We start from the raw sequence: 9,737 nt of genomic DNA, 5'->3' as shown, positions 1-9,737 counted from the left end.
TATGAGTCCCAGGACACAGAAGCCCGGACAATGGTGCCATTTGAGAGTAGGCAGCAGTGTGAGTGCGTGTGTGTGTGTGTATACGTTTGCACACATATGTGTAAGTAAAAGACTGTATTTTCCTGAACTATCTTTTTTCAAAAATGCATATTTATTTATTCACTTATTTGGCTATGCCAGATCTAGGTTGTGGCATGCAGGATCTTCCAACTCTGTTGGGGCGTATGGGATCATTTGGCAACCCACTCCAGTATTGTTGCCTGGAGAATTCCATGGACAGAGGAGCCTGGCAGACTGAAGTCCAAGGGGTCGCAAAGAGTCGGACATGACTGAGTGACTGAGCACGGGATCACTGGGCTTCCCAGGTGGCACCAGTGGTAAAGAACCCGCCTGCCAGTGCAGGAGACGCAAGAGACCTGGATTTGATCCCCGGGTCGGGAAGATCCTCTGGAGTAGGAATTGGCAACCTGCTCCAGTATTCTTGCCTGGAAATCCCGTAAACAGAGGAGACTGGTGGGCTACAGTCCATAGAGTCCCAGAGTTGGACACAACGAAGTGACTGAACACACACACACGGGCTTATTAGTCGCAGCATGCAAACACGCAGCTGCAGCCCGTGGTATCTGGTTCCCTGACCAGGGATTGAACCGCAGCCCCCAACATTGGGAGCACAGAGTCTTAACCACTGGACCACCTAGAAGTCCCTCCTGAACTGTCTTGAATCTCCACCCTATTCTCACGGCTTTTCCCCCAAGCCCATTCGCTCCAGCTAGGAAGTCCTATTTGTCCTGCTGAGCTTCTGAAAAATCATCCCTCCGACCTTCTCAAGGGAACCTCAGGCCTTGTTGTTCTCGCCCCTGCCAACCAGTGCTCTGCTTTGCGAAAGCTGGCACGACACATGCTCAGATCGCTGCTCTTGTGCCCACTCTCAGAAGTCTGGTCTCCGAGGATCTCCATTTCCAAATCCTGAAATACTCATTCTTGCTCTAGTACTTTGGAGCAGTTTCTTTGGAAGCTGCCTTCCTGCTTTACAGCTTAATAACAGGAATTCCCTCAGGGTTCTTTTTAGCTCAGTAGAAGGGAAGGAGGGACTAGATGGGACCCAGTGTTGGGAGTGGTTTATTGCTCTGTTGGAAGCCGCCAGCTTTGGGCAGAAGCTGCCAGGGAGGGCTACCAAGAAGGCTCTGGGTAGGAGGGAGGCTCTCACCAGCCCTGGGAGCAGAGGGTGAGGGCTCTTGGAAGTCTGCTCACAGCTGGTGGGCTTGGAGTAAACAGAAATAAAACCCCCAGGGTGGTGGGTGAGGACAGCTGGAGGTTGGAGAGAAGTCTTGCTCCCCACTAACAGCTTGGGACTCAGAAGGGGAGTGCTACTCACATTCCCGTGGGGCCTCTGGAAAGGGCTGGACAGGTTCAGGAAGGAAGAGACTGCAGATGGCCGGAGAGGCACGTCACCAAGCGGGACTTCAGGAAGGGGTGCGGCTGTGGGGGTCTCTTCTGAGGACTGCTGTGATCCCAGCATTGGCAGAGGGCCTGAGGTTAAAGTCCCCTTTAAAAGGACACACACGGGTTTCCTGAGGGCCACAGAGAACATGGCTCGTGGGCTTCAAGGAATGACCCTGGCTGCAGGGATGGCAATCCCCCTCACCCATGATGCTCCCTGGTAGCTGCCCAGAAGACGTGTCCCGGACCCAGCTCAGGAGGCAGACGGAACATGTACTGGGCCTCTCTCCCTGGCCTTCAAAATGATATGCTTTTAAGAGTGTTTGCTGGTGGCTCAGTGGTGAAGAATCCACCTGCCAGTGCAGGAGACACGGTTTGATCCCTGGTCTGGGAAGATCCCACGTGCTGTAGAGCAACCAACCCCATGCACCACAACTACGGAGCCTGTGCTCTAGAGCTCTGCAGAGGAGAAGCCGCTGCACTGGGAAGCCTGTGCACCACAGTCAGAATAACCCCCATCGCTGCAGCCAGAGAAAAGCCCGCACAGCTACGACCACCCAGCACAGCCGCAAATAGATAAGTATTAAAAAAAAGAGTATTTGTCAACATGAATCTTAGTAACTGAGCTCCTATGAACCAGAGGTCATCACCACTTCCATAGCGACAGCTCCATTTGTAGGATGAAAAATCTTACCCTGATTGTTTGGTTATATCTGCGATGCTCCCAAAGAGAGAGACTCCTAGTTTAAGTTTACCAGACACTGAGTTCATCCCCAGGAATGAGATGAGACAAAAATACTACCACCCTGCTGTGTGGGCCCCTACAGATTCCCCCAGAGGCAGAGACAACTTTCTTTCTAAGAAATCACCATTGTCCAAAGTGAAACTTAAGCTCAGGACTTACAGCTGCTTACTCAGGCAGGGCTTCCAGTGAGGGTCTCATGGCTGTGTCAGTCTCCTGAGTGAAGGACCCGGGGTTCTGCCTACTCAGTGTCAGGAACTGTTCCCCATGAGCCTGGAATAGCAGTCTCAGCCCCAGTTAATGAGCCGCTTGGTCTACCCTTGTTTTATTTTTAATTTTTTTGCTTTTTTTAAAAAAAAATATGTATTTATTTATTTTTGGCTGCACTGGGTTTTAGTTGCAGCAGCTGGGATCATTCCTCGTGGCGTGCAGGCTTCTCTCTACTTGTGGCATGCCGGTCCAGAGCACGCGGGCTCTGCAGTTGCAGTGCGTGGGCTTTGGTGGCCCACGGAAGGTGGGATCTTAGTGCCCTGACCAGGGATTGAACCCATGTCCCCAGCATTGGAAGGTGAATTCTTAACCGCTGGACCACCAGGGAAGACCTATCTCCTTGTGTTAGACCCTGAGAAGTAACAGCAGCCCCAGCCCACACAGCTGGCTTTTTCTGACTTCTTCATTGGCCATATGGCAGAGGTTGGACTGAGTCTTCCATCAGTTGAACAAGGAAAGGTTGTTTTCTTTCTGCCCCTTAGCCCGTAGGCTCTCTCTTTGCATCACTAATCAAAGAAAGAACCTTCTGAAGATTTCCAATGCCACCTAATCACCATTTGCAAGCCCTGCATGAGAGGAAGAGAGGCAAATGGGCTTCTTTCAAGACTAGTCTTTGTAGTCTTCCAAACATATTCCAGATCTGGAATATGTTTAACTTGAACTGGGATGCTGCTGCTGCTGCTGCTGCTAAGTCGCTTCAGTCGTGTCCAACTCTGTGCAACCCCAGAGATGGCAGCCCACCAGGTTCCCTCATTCCTGGGATTCTTCAGGCAAGAACACTGGAGTGGGTTGCCATTTCCTTCTCCAATGCATGAAAGTGAAAAGTGAAAGTGAAGTCGCTCAGTCGTGTCCTACCCCTAGCAACCCCATGGAGTGCAGCCCACCAGGCTCCTCCGCCCATGGGATTTGCCAGGCAAGAGTACTGGAGTGGGTTGCCATTGCCTTCTCCTAGTAGGGGATTATAGCTCCTAGGAATCCCACATCTAGCAGTTCAAGTTGGAATGATTTACCTGTGTAGTGGGCAAGCATTTCCAACTGCACAATATTTCTTTGAGAAGAGAGATACTTTCTACTAGAATGATCAGTTTCTACAGGGTAGCAGGTACTGCCTCATTCAGTAAACAGAACAGGGACTATTGGGGGAGCTCTGCCTGCCCCCTGGTGGTTGTAACTATAATTTCTTAAATGCATTTTTATTCATTCCGTTTAATCTGAGCTCAGTCTTTGTTGCTGCGCGTGGGTGCTGCCATGGGCTTTCTCTAGTTGCAGTGTACGGGCGTCTGGTTGCAGCGGCTTCTCTTGGTGCACAGCGGGGCTCCAGAGCACAGGCTCAGCAGCTGTGGCCCAGGGCTTAGTTGCTCTGCAGTATGTGGAAGCTTCCCGAACCAGGGATCAAACCTGCATCCCCTGCATTGGCAGCCGGATTCTTGACCACTGGACTACCAGGGTGGTCTCGTAACTGTAACTTTTTAACCATTTTAACGACGTTTCAATAACAAAGGACACATGTTTAGAGTATACACTTTGGAAAATGTTGACATTGCATGTACAGTGAAGCTATCACCCGAGTCAAGATAATAAGCATACCCGTTGTTTGCAAAAGTTCCTTATACCCTTCTGTCATCCCTCCCTCCACCCTCTCCTATTCCCAGGCAACCACTGATCTACTTTTTGTTACTATACATTAACTTGCACTTAATAGATTATTACAAAAAAAGGAATCATACAATGAGATAAATCTTGTCTGCCTTGTTTTACTCAACACGGTTATTTTGAGATGCATCCATGTTGGGTATGTATCCTGCTTATCTCTGAGCAGTAATCCTCATATGAACATAGTCCAGGGCGTGTATACTTTCACCTGTTGAAATATACCTGCATCGGTCCAGGTTTTGCCTATTATGATTAAAGCTGCTATGAACATTTATACTCCAGTCTTGGTAAGGCTTGCTTTCTCTTGAATACATGCCTAGAGGGAGAATGGCCAAGTTGTAAGTGTATCTTTGACATTTAAGCTGTCAAATTGCTTCCAAAGTGGGTGTGCTAGTCTGCATTCCCATCAGCAATGCACAACAGCTTCAGTTGTCCCAGATGCTCACCAACATTTGACAGTAAATCTTAATTTTGGACATCTTAATTGGGGCATAGTGGTATCTTAGTGGTTTTTATTTGCATTTCCCTAATTATTGATAAGGGCTTCCCTGATGGCTCAGTGGTAAAGAATCTGCCTGCCAATGATGCCAATGCAGGAAACGAGGGTTCGATCCCTCGACTGGGAAGATCCCCTACAGAAGGAAATAAGCAACCCACTCTAGTATTCTTGCCTGGAAAATCCCATGGACAGAGGAATCTGGTGGGCCATATAGTCCATGGGGTTGCAAAGGGTTGGACACGACTTAGCAACTAAACAATTCTTAATAAACATCTTTTCAAGCCTGTTTGCCAGTGCTATATCTTCTTCGGTGAGGTGTCTGTTCATGTGTCTTGTCCATTTTTTATGGGGTTGTTTCTTTTCTTATTGCAAGTTTTCATAATTCTATATGTATCTGAGTACAAGTCCTTTATTAGACAAGTGATTCATGAATATTTTCTCCAGCCTGTGGCTTATCTTTTCCACATCCTCAACAGAGTCTTTGAGGAGAAGAAATTCTTAAATTTGATGCAGCTTAATTTACCAGTATTTCATGGATCATGTCTTTGATATTCTATCTGAGAAATCTTTGCCTAACCCATGGTCACAAAGATTGTTCCTCTCTTTCCATCTGCAAATTTTGGATTTGGGTATTACAAATAAGTCTAGGAAATATTTTCAGTTAGTTTTTGTATACGGTTTGAAATATGAATCAAAGTTCATTTTTTGTATATGGACATCCAACTATTGTTGGAAGAGGGTGTTGCTTTCAACAGTGCACTCTCTGGGCAAAACTCTATTAGCCTTTGCCCTGCTTCACTCTGTACTCCAAGGCCAAATTTTCCTGTTACTCCAGGTATCTCTTGACTTCCTCCTTTTGCATTCCAGTCCCCTATGATGAAAAGGGATCTTTTTTGGGTATTAGTTTTAGAAGGTCTTGTAGGTCTTCAGCATTGCTGGTTGGGGCATAGACTTGGATTATTGTCATATTGAATGGTATGCCTTGGAAACGAACAGAGATCATTCTGTCATTTTTGAGATTGCATCCAAGTACAGCATTTTGGACCCTTTTGTTGATTTATTATTTTCAGCCAAAGATAGAGAAGCTCTATACATTCAGCAAAAACAAGACTGAGAGCTAACTGTGGCTCAGATCATGAACTCCTTATTGCAAACTTCAGGCTTAAATTGAAGAAAGTAGGGAAAACCACTAGACCATTGAGGTATGACCTAAATAAAATCCCTTAAAATTATACAGTGGAAATGACAAATAGATTCAAGGGATTAGAGCTGATAGACAGCATGCCTAAAGAACTACAGATGGAGGTTCATGATATTGTACAAGAGGCAGTGATCAAAACCATCCCCAAGAAAAAGATATGCAAAAAGGCAAAATGGTTGTCTCAGGAGGCCTTACTGAGAAAAGAAGAGAAGCTAAAGGCAAAGGAGAAAAGGAGAGATATACCCATTTGAATGCAGAGTTCCAAAGAGTAGCTAGGAGACATAAGAAAGCCTTCCTCAGTGATCAATGCAAAGAAATAGAGGAAAACAATAGAATGGGAAAGACTCAATCTCTTCAAGAAAATTAGAGATAACAAGGGAACATTTCATGCAAAGATGAGCACAATAAAGGACAGAAATGGTATGGACCTAACAGAAGCAGAAGATATTAAGAAGAGGTGGCAAGAATACACAGAAGAACTACACAAAAAAGATTTTCATGACCCAGATAACCACGATGCTGTGATCACTCACCTAGAGCCAGACATCTGGAGTGCAATGTCAAGTGGGCCTTAGAAAGCATCACTACAAATAAAGCTAGTGGAGGTGATGGAATTCCAGTTGAACTATTTTAAATCCTAAAAGATGATGCTGTGGAAGTCCTGCACCCAATATGCCAGCAAATTTGGAAAACTCAGCAGTGGTCACAGGACTGGAAAAGGTCAGTTTTCATTCCAATCCCAAAGAAAGGCAATGCCAAAGAATGTTCAAACTACTGCACAATTGCTCTCATCTCACACACTAGCAAAGTAATGCTCAAAATTCTCCAAGCCAGGCTTCAACAGGACGTGAACCGTGAACTTCCAGATGTTCAAGCTGGATTTAGAAAAGGCAGAGGAACCAGAGATCAAATTGCCAACATCCACTGGATCATCGAAAAAGCAAGAGAGTTCCAGAAAAACATCTGCTTCATTGACTACACCAAAGCCTTTGACTGCGTGGATCACAACAAAGTGTGGAAGAGATGGGAATATCAGACCACCTTACCTGCCTCCTGAGAAACCTGTATGCAGGCCAAAAAGCAACAGTTAGAACCGGGCAGGTTCCAACAACAAACTGGTTCCAAATTGGGAAAGAAGTACGTCAAGGCTGTATATTGTCACCCTGCTTATTTAACTTAAATGCAGAGGACATCATGGGAAATGCCAGGCTGGATGAAGCACAAGCTGGAATCAAGATTGCAGGGAGAAATATATATAACCTCAGATATGCAGATGACACCACCCTTAAGGCAGAAAGGGAAGAGCCTTGATGAAAGTGAAAGAGGAGAGTGAAAAAGCTGGTTTAAAACTCAGCATTCAAAAATGAAGATCATAGCATCCAGTCCCATCGCTTCATGGCAAATAGATGGGGAAACAGTGGAAACAGTGTCAGACTTTATTTTGGGGGCTCCAAAATCACTGCAGATGGTGACCGCAGCCATGAAATTAAAAGACGCTTGTTCCTTGGAAGAAAAGCTATGACCAACTAGACAGCATATTAAAAAGCAGAGACATTACTTTGTCAACAAACGTCCGTCTAGTCAAGGCTACGGTTTTTCCAGTGATCACGTATGGATGTGAGAATAGGACTATAAAGAAAGCTGACCGCCGAAAAATTGATGCTTCTGAGCTGTGGTGTTGGAGAATACTCTTGAGAGTCCTTTAGACTGCAAGGAGATCTGACCAAAGGAAATCAGTCCTGAATGTTCATTGGAAGGACTGATGCTGAAGCTGAAACTCCAATACTATGGCCACCTGATTTGAAGAACTGACTCATTTGAAAAGACCCTGATGTTGCGAAAGATTGAAGGTGGAAAAGAAGGGGACGACAGAGGATGAGATGGTTGGATGGCATCACTGACTCGATGAATGTGAGTCTGAGTGAACTCCGGGAGCTGGTGATGGACAGGGAGGCCTGGCATGCTGCAGTCCATGGGGTCACAAAGAGTCGGACATGACTGAGCGACTGAACTGAACTGAACTGAACTGATCCAACTATACCAACACTGCTGGTTCTATCTTTTTCTCACTGAATTGCCTTTATATCTTTGTTGAAACTCAACTGATCACATTTGGTGGATGTATTTTTATACTCTATTCTCTTCCATTGATCTATTCGTCTATATTGATGCCAACACCATACATCTCAATTTCTGTAGCTTTTTAGTCTGTGCTGTGTGCTATGCTGAGTCACTCAGCCGTGTCTGACTCTATAGCCTCCCCAGGCTCCTCTGTCCATGGGGATTTTCCAGGCAAGAATACTGGAGTGGATTGCCATGCCCTCCTCCAGGGGATCTTCCCAACCCAGGGATTGAACCCAGGTCTCCCACATTGTAGGCAGATTCTTTACCATCTGAACCACCAGGGAAACCCAGCTTTATAGTCTACTTAATCCCAAATATTTTCTAATTTGCCCAATTTAATTTTCTCACAGCCTTGTGCTATTTACAATATTTTCCAAATATTTGGATTTTTCAGATATTATTGATTTCTAATTTAAAACATTTGATCATAAATACACTTTGTATGACTTGAATCCTTTTATACTGGTTGAAACTTGTCTTCTGGACCATAGTGGTAAGTGTCCTAAATATTCTTGAATCTAAATGTAAAACATAAACCTCTTCAGTTCAGTTCAGTTCAGTCACTCAGTCGTGTCTGACTCTTTGTGACCCCATGAATCGCAGCACACCAGGCCTCCCTGTCTATCACCAACTCCCGGAGTTCACTCAAACTCATGTCCATCGAGTCAGTGATGCCATCCAGCCATCTCATCCTCTCTCATCCCCTTCTCCTCCTGCCCCCAATCCCTCCCAGCATCAGGGTCTTTTCCAATGAGTCAAATCTTTGCATCAGGTGGCCAAAGTACTAGAGTTTCAGCTTCAGCATCAGTCCTTCCAATGAACACCCAGGACTGATCTCCTTTAGGATGGACTGGTTGGATCTCCTTGCAGTTCAAGGGACTCTCAAGAGTCTTCTCCAATACCACAGTTCAAAAGCATCAATTCTTCGGCGCTCAGCTTTCTTCACAGTCCAACTCTCACATCCATACATGACTACTGGGAAAACGATAGCCTTGACTAGATGGACCTTTGTTGGCAAAGTAATGTCTGTGCTTTTTAATATGCTATCTAGGTTGGTCATAACTTTCCTTCCAAGGAGTAAGTGTCTTTTAATTTCATGGCTGCAGTCACCATCTGCAGTGATTCTGGAACCCCCAAAAAATAAAGTCTGACCCTGTTTCCACTGTTTCCCCATCTATTTCCCATGAAGTGATGGGACCAGATGCCATGATCTTCGTTTTCTGAATGTTGAGCTTTAAGCCAACGTTTTCACTCTCCTCTTTCACTTTCATCAAGAGGCTTTTGAGCTCCTCTTCACTGTCTGCCATCAGGGTGGTGTCATCTGCAGGTCTGAGCTGAGCAGGCCTCACTCACCCCACAGTCCCAGGAGGCCACCCAAGGCTGGAGCGCCCACAGCAGGACTGTATGCACAACGGGGTGAGCGACGGGTGCGCTTCCACCAAGGATGGGTTTCTCCTGGGCTGGGAGATTTTACTTGCTGATGAAAATTCTAGTTCCTTTTTGAAACTGTTTCCTTCCCTAGGATTGCAAGGCCCCTTTTAAGAGTTCAAAGTGAGGCAGCGGGGATGTACACAGATCATCCTTTGGGTGCTCCAAACATTGGGTGCTAAGTCGCTTCAGTCACTTCAGTCCCACCCTTTGCAACCCTATAGACTATAGTCCACCGAGCTCCTCTGGCCATGGGATTTCCCAGGCAAGAATACTGGAGCGGGTTGCCACTTCTCTAGAGGAACTTTCCAACCCAGGAATCGAATCCTCATCTCCTGTGTCTCCTGCCCTGGCAGGCGGGTTCTTTACCACTAGTGCTT

The sequence above is a fragment of the Ovis aries genome, chromosome 3, assembly GCF_016772045.2.
Source record: "Ovis aries strain OAR_USU_Benz2616 breed Rambouillet chromosome 3, ARS-UI_Ramb_v3.0, whole genome shotgun sequence".
Taxonomy (NCBI): domain Eukaryota; kingdom Metazoa; phylum Chordata; class Mammalia; order Artiodactyla; family Bovidae; genus Ovis; species Ovis aries.
Note: the sequence above shows the minus strand (reverse complement) of the source record.